Source organism: Balaenoptera physalus, assembly GCF_965194825.1.
Source record: "Balaenoptera physalus genome assembly, chromosome: 16".
Lineage (NCBI taxonomy): Eukaryota > Metazoa > Chordata > Mammalia > Artiodactyla > Balaenopteridae > Balaenoptera > Balaenoptera physalus.
This window is the reverse complement of record NC_138898.1, coordinates 14,489,499-14,500,935: the sequence shown is the minus strand read 5'-3', so window position 1 is coordinate 14,500,935 and position 11,437 is coordinate 14,489,499. Positions and strand designations below refer to the sequence as shown.

Here is an 11,437-nt window from a genome sequence, read left to right as displayed (position 1 = left end):
CTCCACCTGCAGCCCTTCTCTATCTTTCTATCTCCTTGTTCATTTCTTTATGTCTGCCTGTTGCCTTCTCACCGTCTGTCTCCCCTGCTCAACCCCCCTCTGTCTCCTTCTGTTCAGCAGTGTTTCTGGGTCTCCCTGACTCTTTCTCTCTTAGTGTCTGTCTCCTTATTTGTCTCTTTCTACCTGTCCTTCTGTTCTTCTCTCTGGCTGTTCTTTCTTTCTCTCTCTCACTCTCTCTCTCCCCCTAGCTGTGTCTCTGTGTCTGTCTTTCTCTACCCACTTCCTACTCCATCTGTCCACCCTCCCTCACTCTCTCTGCCTCTCTCTCTGTGTGTCTCTCTGTCTTTTCCTATCTCTGTTTGTCCCTTTCCCTCAGTCTCCCTCTGCCTCCACTTCACCTGTCCTATCCTGGCTCTCTCTGTCCCCATCCTCCTCCTCCCTCTGTCTCTCCTCCCTCCTTTTCTGCTCTCAATGCCTCCCCTCCCTTCCTTCCTCCCTCCCTCCCTCCCTTTCCCTCTTTCCCGCACTCTCTTCCTCTGTTTCCCTCCCTCTATTTTCCCCCTCCACCCCATCCCTCCTTTCCTCCCCCTCCTCGCGTTTTGTCTCTAGAAGCCGGAAGTTAAAAGCTTTTCCGAACTTGCTCTGCAGTCGCTGTTCCCGGCGCCTTTCATCTCGCCAGCACATTTGTAAAACTGCGCAGACTGAAGGGCCGTGACATGAACAACCAAAGAAATGTCAGCGCGGGGACTGGGGCCGCCAGCCCGCCGGTGGGCGTTGTGGGGGGGCAGTCAGGGCGCCCCCCAGCCCCTCCCAGGAAGGGACCTTGGACCCAGACGCGGATGAAGGGCCCCCCACGAGGGGCTCGCAGCGCTCTGAGCCTCTACGGACCCCAGGCTTCCTCCACCCGGGCGACTGGAGCGCAGGGGCGGGGCGGGGGGGAGGTGGGGGGAGGCCCCGCCGCCCGGGAGTGAGCCGGTGGGCTGCGAGCCTGCAGGGGAGACACACGCTCCGAACGCCCGCTGCGCACTTAAACACCCCATCGCGTTCATCCTGGGGCACACTGTCTGGGTTCAAACCCCATCACCCCACTTACCGGCTGTGTCGTCCTGGGCAAGTGACTTCACCTCTCCACGTTTCAGTTTCTTCATAGGTAAAACGGGCATGGTGGTAACAGTGCTTAGGTCAAAGGGCTGGGTGAATGCGTGAACCCATGTAAGCACTTAGAATAAATGTTTGCTGTAATTAATAAGGAGAACAACAACTCGGTAATGTGGGATTATCAGCCGCACGCTCCAGATGGGGAAGGTTTAGAGAGGGAAAGTGACCAGCCAGAGATTCAGAGCAAGTCAGTGACAGAACAGGGGTTAAAGCCAGGATCCCTCTCCCTTCTCCCCTTTTCTCCTCAAGGGAGAGAGCGCAGGGATGGAAAACAAGCTCCAGGATTCAAAGAGTGAGTCTGGGGACTTCCCTGGTGGCGCAGTGGTTAAGAATCCCCCTGCCAATGCAGGGGACATGGGTTCGAGCCCCGGTCTGGGAAGATCCCACATGCCGTGGAGCAACTAAGCCCATGCGCCACAACTACTGAGCCTGCACTCTAGAGCCCGCGTGCCACAACTACTGAGCCTGTGTGCCACAACTACTGAAGTCTGCGTGCCTAGAGCCTGTACTCTGCAACAAGAGAAGCCACCGCAATGAGAAGCCCGTGCACCACAAAGAAGAGTAGCCCCTGCTCTCTGCAACTAGAGAAAGCCCGCGTGCAGCAACAAAGACCCAACGCAGCCAAAAATAAATAAATAATTTTTTCTTAAAAAAAAAAAAGACTGAGTCTGTTTTGTTCACTGATGACTCCTGTGGATACCGCATAGTAGATGCTCAATAGATATTTGTTAATGAGTGAAGGAAGGAAGGAATGAAAATGGCTGGAAAGGTGCCAAAGCTAGAAAATGGAAAGCCTGCTTTGTTTGCGGAGGGGTAGTTTGGGTTGATGTGGAAGAAGGAGCCCAGTGCCTGGGGAACTTCTGGGCGAGGAGAGCTTGTCCAAGTCTGGGTCCAAGCCACCGAGACCCAGCCTGCGGGAGCAACATGGACAGCAGACATGCCCCCAGGCCCTGGGAGGCCTCTCCAGCTGCCCTGCCTGGCCCAGCCCTCCATCTCTGATTGCATCCCCGTCCCCTGACCTGGCACTTGGAACATCAGTCTGGGACTAGACCTCAAACTTCTGCCTCCCACACAAACTGTGTCCTTTTTCTTCTCTTTGGATCCAGATCCAAGCAGCCCACTGGGAAAGCAGCCCATCACCTTTCCCTTCTTCCCCTCCCTTCCCTTTGGCCCTAGACAGCGTCTACAGCCCTGAGACCCCACACTGCAGGTGGCTGCCTGGAGATGGGAATAGGGCTCCCCTGGGCTTTCCTGAAAGTCCCCAAAGACACAGTGAGAGTAGAACAGGGCCCGAACACCTGGACCATCCCTCCTGAACCCCTTCCCTGGGGTGGGAGAGGGAGACAGCCCTGCCACACACCCCACTCCAAGGCTTCAAACACTCCACTCTTCCTGAATTATTCACCTGCCTCTCCCCAGGGCTGCAGCAGAGTGCCCAGCCCAGGTGCTGAGGAGGAAAAAAGCAGGAGGGCCCATTAAATTTAAACACCGCTGAGGATTGTCAGATGTGAGGTTCTATTCCTGGCCTGGAGAAGAGCAGCCAGCAGGAGGGGAAGGGGGATAAGCAGGGGGCTGGGGGGAGAGACCCACGATGGGGTGAATGACTTGCTGAGCTCCAGTAGAGGAAGGCCGTGCCACTGGAGAAGCCTGGCCTTCCCTCCCTGCAGGCCCTCAACCACGAGGAAGTGGCCCTTGCTGCACCACCTCACTCACCTGATTCTGATAAGGCAGGAGGACCCATCTTAAAATAGCTTCTTTGCAATTGCCTGAAAGCCAACCATTACTGCTTCAGCATAGGGAGCAGGGCATCACCTCTCCAACTCTATCTCTTTTATAAATTTATTTATTTTTGGCTGCATTGGGTCTTCATTGCTGCGCGTGGGCTCTCTCTAGTTGAGGTGAGCGGGGGCTACTCTTCATTGTGGTGTGCGGGCTTCTCATTGCCGTGGCTTCTCTTGTTGCGGAGCATGGGCTCTAGGTGCGCGGGCTTCAATAGTTATGGCACACGGGCTCAGTAGTTGTGGCTCGCGGGCTCTAGAGTGCAGGATCAGTAGTTGTGGCGCATGGGCTTAGTTGCTCCACAGCATGTGGGATCTTCCCAGACCAGAGCTTGAACCCACGTCCCCTGCATTGGCAGGTGGATTCTTAACCACTGCGCCACCAGGGAAGTCCCTCCAGCTCTATCTCTTGCTACTTCCTTCTTGAACCTTATATCCTGGTAATGCCAAATACTTTTAGTATATGTTTTAAAAAATTGCACTCTGAGCTTTTATGAAGCCATTCCTGCCCCCTTGGATATCTCTTTCTTCCTTTGTCTTGCTGGAAAACTCCTATTTATCCTTCAAAACCCAGCTTAAGTACCACCCCACCAGATGTCATTAATCTCACCCACTTCTCTCCTCCATTGGACCTGAAATACACATCCGCTGTTGCTTCCCTCTTTGTGCCCCACATGGGTGTCTTTGACTGTCAGGCCTGATGGGGTCATCATAGATCCTGATCCTCTAAGAAGCAGCAGAGAGGGAGCTAGTCACCCTGAGAAGTCTGAGGTCTCCTCCCAGTCCTGCGTCTGGCCCCAATTCTCTGTGTTTTGGGGCAAATTCCTGGTTCTCTCTTGGCCTTTGTTTTCTATTCTGTAAATTGCAGGAGGAGTGGCAGGGGATAATTTCCCGATGGTTGAGGGCCCTTCCAGTTATGAGTCCAGGATTCTCTGCTCCACATTTGGAAACCATTCCTTGCTCTTTCCCCAGGTGGATGTTGTCTGGCCAGCCCCCTTATTGATACCTGGTGTGCTTGGACTGACTCATCAAAGCCAATTGTTGGATTTTTCAGGAATTTTGCAAGCCAGTTTCACAAGCCCTTGAAATTGACCATGTGGAGATTATTTACACTATGGAAATTGGCAAACACTACAAATCACGGGCTTCCCCCCCACCTTCCCCCAGAGCCAGGTTGCTCTGCCTCAGCATCTCTACTCCCTCCTCCAGGCCTTTGCTCCCACGGTACCTCTATTTGAGAGGCCCCTGCCTCATCCCTTGCTCCCAGGGGATGCTCCCACTCAGATTTCAGGCCCCAACTCATCCACTCCAAGTGGGTACTTCTTGCTTTGATTTATGGTCTCCTCACTGTCACCTCACTCCTCACGGAATGCTCATTTTTAGTGGCAACACAGTTGGATCCAGGAAGAACACACCCTTTGGAGCAGACTCGTGTGAGTGGAAATCCTGGCCCTGCTCTGTTCCACAAGGTTGTCTTCTTGCCAATGGCGTTTCTGCTCAGGCTCCTTCTTCTAGGGGGTCTCCCTGACCCCCTCAAGTACAGTGGTGCCCCCCACTCCGCCTCACCCCTGCCGTTACCCGTCTTGTCACCTTGATTTATTTATCTTCTTAGCTCTTGTTACTTCCTGGCATTTACATTCGTTTGTTAAACTGTCCAATGACCATTCCTCCCTCTGGACTGTAAGCTCTGTGAGGGCAGGGATCTTATCTTCTGGGTCACTGCTCCTAGAACAGTGCCTGGCACACAATAGATGCACAATCATTTCACTAAATAAATAATTGTGACCTTGGGCAAGTCAATCCCCCTCCCCTCACCTTGGTTTTGCCAGGGTGTCGTCAGGTGAGATGATAAGCTGGACCAAGAAACCATTTCAGCCTTTGGGTCCCATCTGCTGTTCCCTCCCATCCCATCCCCACCTCATTCATTCATTTCCATAAATATTTACTGAGCATCTACTATGTCCCAAGGCACTGTGGATACAGCAGTGAATACGGGGATGCCCTTATGGACTTCCATTCCAATTAAGGAAGACAATAAATAAGATAAATTAGTGGGCTTCCCTGGTGGCGCAGTGGTTGAGAATCTGCCTGCCAATGCAGGGGACACGGGTTCGGGCCCTGGTCTGGGAAGATCCCACATGCCGCGGAGCAACTGGGCCAGTGAGCCACAATTACTGAGCCTGCGCGTCTGGAGCCTGTGCTCCGCAACAAGAGAGGCCGCGATAGTGAGAGGCCCGCGCACCGCCATGAAGAGTGGCCCCCGCTTGCCGCAAATAGAGAAAGGCCTCGCACAGAAACGAAGACCCAACACAGCCATTAAAAAAAAAAAAAAAAAGATAAATTAGTAAAATAAATAGTACATTAGATAGTGCTTAGTAGAGATTTAAAGCAAGAAAGGGGCACCAAGAGTGTCAAAGAGGAGGTTCCCGTTTTGGGAAGGGGGCGGGGCCTGGAAAATATCCCACTGCTATAGGTGAGATATATGAAGAAAGACACAAAGGAGGTGGCTTTTTAGGGAAAGAGCCTTCTGGGCAAGTGCAAAAGCCAGGAGCAGAGGCTGGCTGGGTGTGTCTGAGGAAGAGCCAGGAGGCACATGTGTCTGAAGCCCAGCGAGCTGAGGCCAATGACGGAAGGACAGAGAGTAACGATGGCTCATTCTCTTCCTCCCTCCGTCCCTCCCTCAGTGGGAAGATGGTCCCTAAGTTTGTGGCATAGGAGGCTGGGGGGGCTCCCCTCCCTCCGCCCCTCTCCTTCCCTCCCTCCCTCCCTGCTTGCCTAGGCTTCTCCTGAGCTAGTGGGGAGCCCAGCCTTGCTGCAGGTGCCCACAGCTTCTGGATCCGTCATTTATCTCCCGGTGCCATGAGCTTCCTGGAGCCGGGCACTTCCTCCTCAGCAGCCCTGCTCCCCTGAGTGGCAGAGACAGGTGTGAGGAATTAGCTGTGGGGACTGATGCCGTGACAGGAACCGGCACAAAAGAAGAGGACAGAGTATAATGTTTATTATGTTTGAAGCAAAGCAAACACACGGCCTATTTATGTATCTATAGAGAATTAATTGGCGAGCGGCAGCAAGAAGCAGATTATAAATTAGAATCATTTTCTCCAACTGAAACCCATTCATCTTGCTTCAGAATGGGCCTGTCACCTCCTCCTGACTAATTCCTTTTTAAAGTCGTTGCTTTTTCTCACCGGTCCCCTACACCTCTCACCTTGAGATCTGCCCAAACCCTGAGCGGGGGGAGCTCCCTGTTGGAGCTCCATGCTTCTGGGAGGCCCCGCGCTCCTCACTCCAGCCTCCTGGAGCCCTACCCACACCCTGCCTGTCCTGGGTCTGAGCCCCTGATGCCCTGACCTTACATTGTTTTCCCTTCTCTCCTGTGGCCCAGAGCCTCTCTCAGCCCATCTCCTGCTCTGGCTGGTCCCCAAGAATATGGCAGAAGGGGAGCCCTGGCAGTGGCCCCGGCCGAGCAGGTGGAAGGGGGCAGCCCACGGCTGCCATCCTGGGGACCCCGAGGCACTGGCCACTACTGCCTGCTTTTGATTCTGGGCTTGGAGCAGGCAGCCTCCAGGGGAGTCAAAGAGAAACCACGCTGCTGGGTCCCTGGCGGACCTGGCTCCAGCTTCTCTCACCTGGAGCCCGTGGAGGTGAGACTCGGGTGGGTGCCAGCGGCTGCCAGGCCTGAGGGTGATGCCATGACTGCCCCGGGGGTGTGGCCTAGTTAACCCTTCCCTTCCTCCCGCCTAAGCTGCCGCCCTTTGAGCTGGAGGCTGCAGCCAGGAGGCCTATGTCAAGGCTTTTTGGGCAAAGAGAAAACAGCCAGAATGCTAAACCTAGGAGCCTCATGATAAAAGGTATGAGCCAGATCTATGTCTGAGTTCAGGTAGCACCTCCTGACTAAAGGGGCAAGTCACTGCATCTCCCCAGACCTGTTTCCTTGACTGTAAAGTGGAGATGATAATAATAGTACCCATAACCTGAAGTGATACTCAGCTGAGCTTGTTAAAATATTGCAGTACTTCCATACTGGTCTGTAAATAGCCCATGGACTCAGTGCTCTTCCCCGCTACTACCCCACTCCCACCTAGGATGCCTCTCCTACCCACAATCCAAAAACTAAAAGCTCCTCTGGGCACCTCAAGGACTTGCTCCAGCATCAGTGGTGAATGTTCTGATGGACCCACACATGCTGTACTGGGTATGAAATATTTTGCCCTGCCTGCATCCCACAGATATCATGAAGGTTAAATAAAATGATGGGAGTACAGTACCTGGACCCCAGAAGGTGTCCAATAGATACTGGTTGACACTATTATTAATCTGGACCAGGGCTCTAGGCCTAGAATCCTGGGATCCCAGGCCCCCACTCTTCCCTCTTCCTCGCTACCTTAAAAAAAGCCTGCCGATAACTTCCATTCTATACCAGGAATCCCTCACCCTTGCCCCAGCTGCTAGCTTCAGAGAATCACTGTGCTGACTCCCTACAGCCAGCCTGAGCACACACCTCCTGGGATTAGAGAGCCTTTGCCTTTGGGAATGTTGTTTCCGAGGCAGAACAGAGACCCCTTGAGGGCAGGACCCCAGGTTGACTGACCTCTGTGCCCCCCACCCGCCAGATCAGCTGAAGCCTGGATATCTACCAAGGGCCCATCACTGAGACGGAGGGACAGACTTGGGTCCAGTTGCTAGCAGGACTCAGTACCACATGTGATTGTTCAGGCATTCAGAAGGGCCTTTGATCTTCTTGTCAAGGGCCTACAGAAAACTTAGAGATGTGAAAGGAAAAAAGGAGAAAAAAAGATTAGCTCCAAAATACAAAATGAAAACTGCAAAATCGAAATTAATGAGTGTTTAATTAAATGTCTACAAAACCTAGCATTTTGCCAGCTCGTCAACAGAAATTCAGCTCACCTCTCCCATGCTCGTGCATAAAAGATGCATGACGTGGGTGTGGGTGTGTTTTACCGCCTGTGGTGTGGAGTGGAGACCCCTCAAAGCAGGAGTGCGCTGGGGTCTGTCTCCATCTTCAAACACTCTTGGGTCCCAGCTCTGCTCCTTACTCACTGTGTGACCTTGGGCAAGTCATTCCCACTTTCTGGGCCTCAGTTTCTTCATCTGTCAAATGGGGAGAACCACGCCCTAGCTCTCAGGGTGGCTGTGGGATTATGCAAGCATGTTTCCAGAGGGCATGGCAATCCCTGAAGTGCTGGTCTTGTGCTGTGGGAATCCAGTAAGGGGAGGGGGTGGCCAGAAACTGGCTGGGGAGGACTTGATCTTCAACCCCTGGGGCCCTTGTCAGGCTCTTTCTCCTACACAAGGTTATGGACAACGATAATATTCAAAATATGTAATAGTGGGGAATGGACATTGGGAACTAGAGCAGGACCCTGGAGGCCCTTTCTGGGTGAGGTATAACCCATTACTTGCTAGATCCTGGGAAAAGCCAGGGGCTCCAGGAGGAGCTGGAGGTCAAGGAGGGGGGCTGAGCCCTTGGGAGACTCAGAAGACAGGGAAGTAGCTATTTAGCCACCAGAGTGGAAGAGTGTCAACATTTTAACACCTGGAATAGTCTTATTGGTGCATCCTGGCTCTACATGGCCTGTCGTCTCCCAAGATGGGCTGGGACACCCTTGTGAGCGACGTGGGATTTAGAGATCATTATTTATACGATGACCCTAGGACCCAGGGGTTCTGCTCCTGGATATATATCCCAGGGAAATTCTCAGCATGTCCACAAGGGACAAGTCTGGGGGAGCTCATGCCAACATCGTCTGTGGTGTGGGGAGCTGGAGGCAACTCCAGTGCCGTCCCCAGGGGAGTGGGCAGGAGGGCGCAGGGGCACACAGCGCGGAGGTCTGGGCAGCTGTTAGTGCTAGAGACGTGTACACAGTGACAGACATGGATGGGTCTTTAAAACACAAAATGAAAGGAGTAAGAAACCAATGGGGGGAATTCCCTGGCAGTCCAGGGGTTAGGACTCGGTGCTTTCACTGCTGGGGCCTGGGTTCGATCCCTGGTCACCAGGGAACTAAGATCCCGCTAGCCGCAAGGCTCGGCCAAAAAAAAAAAAAAAAGAAAAAATAAACCAGTGGAGGTTCTGTGGCATAATACCATTTATGTGAATTCAAAGTGCATTCAGACAGTGGTTACATGAATCTATAAGTGTTGAAATGTATAAAGCTGAACACCAAAAAAGAGTCAATGTTACTGCATGATAAATAAAATAAGACAAGAGACCCCCTTCAGAGGGTTAGGTCTAGAAGGGGAGACACACTTTAAAAATTGCATTAATGCAAAATTGTCCTCATTTGCAAAAACACAAACAAAAAGATCCCTTGTCACCTCGCCCCTCCAGGAACTCCCAGGCTAATGCAGCGGACAGCGGGGAAAAAAAAAAAGCAACTCACTCTAATATCATCAGGGCTGTGCAAGCATACATGGCACTCTGGCACCTCAGATGAGGGAAGAATTTATTCTGCCTGGGGGAACCCCAGAAAGTGGCCCCTGAAAAAAGATGATATGTAATTTGTCTACCACACTGTGTAAGAGGAGTTCAAGGCATAATACGATCTCCCCATCAGAGAGCAGGCAATGATTTACCCAAGAGAATCAAGCTAGAAAGGTGGGATTTAAGGTGCCAGAGGAGGAGATATAGTTGGCTGGGGGGTCTTTCAGGCTTGGGCACTTCTTGCCTTATCAGCTGCTGGTGGCTGGGCCCTCTACCAGCCAAGCTGGGCTTGAATCAGCCTGCTGTGCCCCCTCCCCAAGAGGCCTGGCAGGGTTCCCCTGTGCTTGGGGAGAAAGGCGGTCTCCTCCTGCCTGCCTGGAGCCTGCTGGTCCCACCTCCTGGACTCTCCCTCTCTTTTATCCTCCCTCCGCTTGCAATCTATCACTCATTCTGCCCTCTTTTACCTCCAAATCATTTACTGAATTTGCCTCCTCCTCTCCAATCCCTGGCCAGCCCTTTCCTGGCCCGTCACCAGTCTCCCAGGTGTCTCTCCCTACAACGTCCCCCTTCATCCTAAAGTCAGCTCTTCTCTGCTGCCCTTCCTGCTCCGCATAGCATCCAGCACCTCCAGTGTCCTCAGCTTGGTTTCTCACGGTTCCCCACCTCACTCCTTATCCTCAAACATCACTAGACCACTTGAATTCTGCCCTTTCTTTTCTCCGTGCTTTGCTCACGATGCCCTCTCCTTTTGGAATTCCTTTCCACCTCCAGTTCCCCTAGTGAACTCCTATGTACCCCTCAAGGCTCTCTCAGACCTCACCTCCTCCTGGAAGCCTTCGCTGATCACCCAACACTGTATGGCATGCTTATTCTGTGCTCCTGCAGCCCCAAATGTACCCTATTTTAGCATGGTTCACAATGAATCAAAACTGTCTTTTTACTTGCCTGTTAGACGTTTTATGGTAAAAACAGGTGAGCTTTGGACCCAGGCTCCCTGAGTCTACTACTGGTTCTGCCTTATTGTGACCGTGGACAAATTACTTGATCATTCTGTGCCTCAGGTTTCTCATCTGTAAAATGGGGATAAAAAAGAGTACCTATCAAAAAATTAAAAAATCAAACCCCAATCCAAAAAAGTACCTACCTCATGGTGATGTTGGGAGGAATCAATGGATCTGTATAAGTTCTTAGCACATAGTAAAATCTCCATAAATGTTGGCTGTTATTCTCCATCTCCGCACGCCAAGCTAAGAGTTCCTGGAGATCATATGCCTAGCACCTCCCTGTGGTCTGCTTGTTGAGCAGTCATCTGCTGGAGACCCAGCTGCTGGTGAGTTAAGAGATTCCACACGGGTGCCCACCATCCGCCAATTCTGAGCCCCAGGTCTCAGAATTGATTCTTAAATTGATTCTTTTAAAAACTTTTTAATTTAGTTTGGAGTACATTTGATTAACAATGTTGTGTTAGTTTCAGGTGTACAGCAAAGTGATTCAGTTATACATATACATGTATCTACTCTTTTTTAAGTTCTTTCCCCATTTAGGTTATCACAGAATATTGAGCAGAGTTCCCTGTGCTATACAGTAGGTCCTTGTTGGTTATCTATTTTAAATACAGCAGTGTGTACATGTCAATCCCAAACTCCCAATCTATCCGCCCCCGTCACCCATGCCGCCTGGTAATTAAATTGATTCTTAAATGCTTTTGACTCAGGGCCCTGAAGTGCCTATAGCTGTGGTGAAGGGGCCATCACTAGCTAGACCTCTTTTCCTGCCTCCTGGCCCGGTCCCAGCCCCGCCTCAAGCCATCTGATAGGCTCTGAATGATGTAGCCTATGGAGCAGAGGAAGGAGTCCTTCATGGTAGGAGCTGTCTCTGGCCAGACCACCCTCGGTCCAGCAAGCTGACCCTCCTTGGTGCCCTACCCCATGCCCGGCTCCCCAGCGTAGCTCCAGCCTTCCCCATGGCTACCCCAACTAGGCTCTCCTGCGTGGGTGGTCCTCAGCCTCCGTCACAAAGAAGTTTTTCTTGCCAGTGTTACTAATTAGCAGAGAAT

At 52.1% G+C, this 11,437-nt stretch overlaps 1 long non-coding RNA gene across 1 annotated transcript in view; it reads left to right on the top strand.

The window, feature by feature from the left end:
- The first annotated feature begins 950 nt into the window (after positions 1–950).
- LOC309645800 overlaps positions 951–11,437 on the top strand; it is a 141,586-nt gene continuing 131,099 nt past the window's right edge. Inside the window, exon 1 of the long non-coding RNA XR_014255069.1 lies at positions 951–1,550. This is a non-coding gene — a long non-coding RNA (uncharacterized lncRNA). The remainder of the gene's footprint in view (positions 1,551–11,437) is intronic.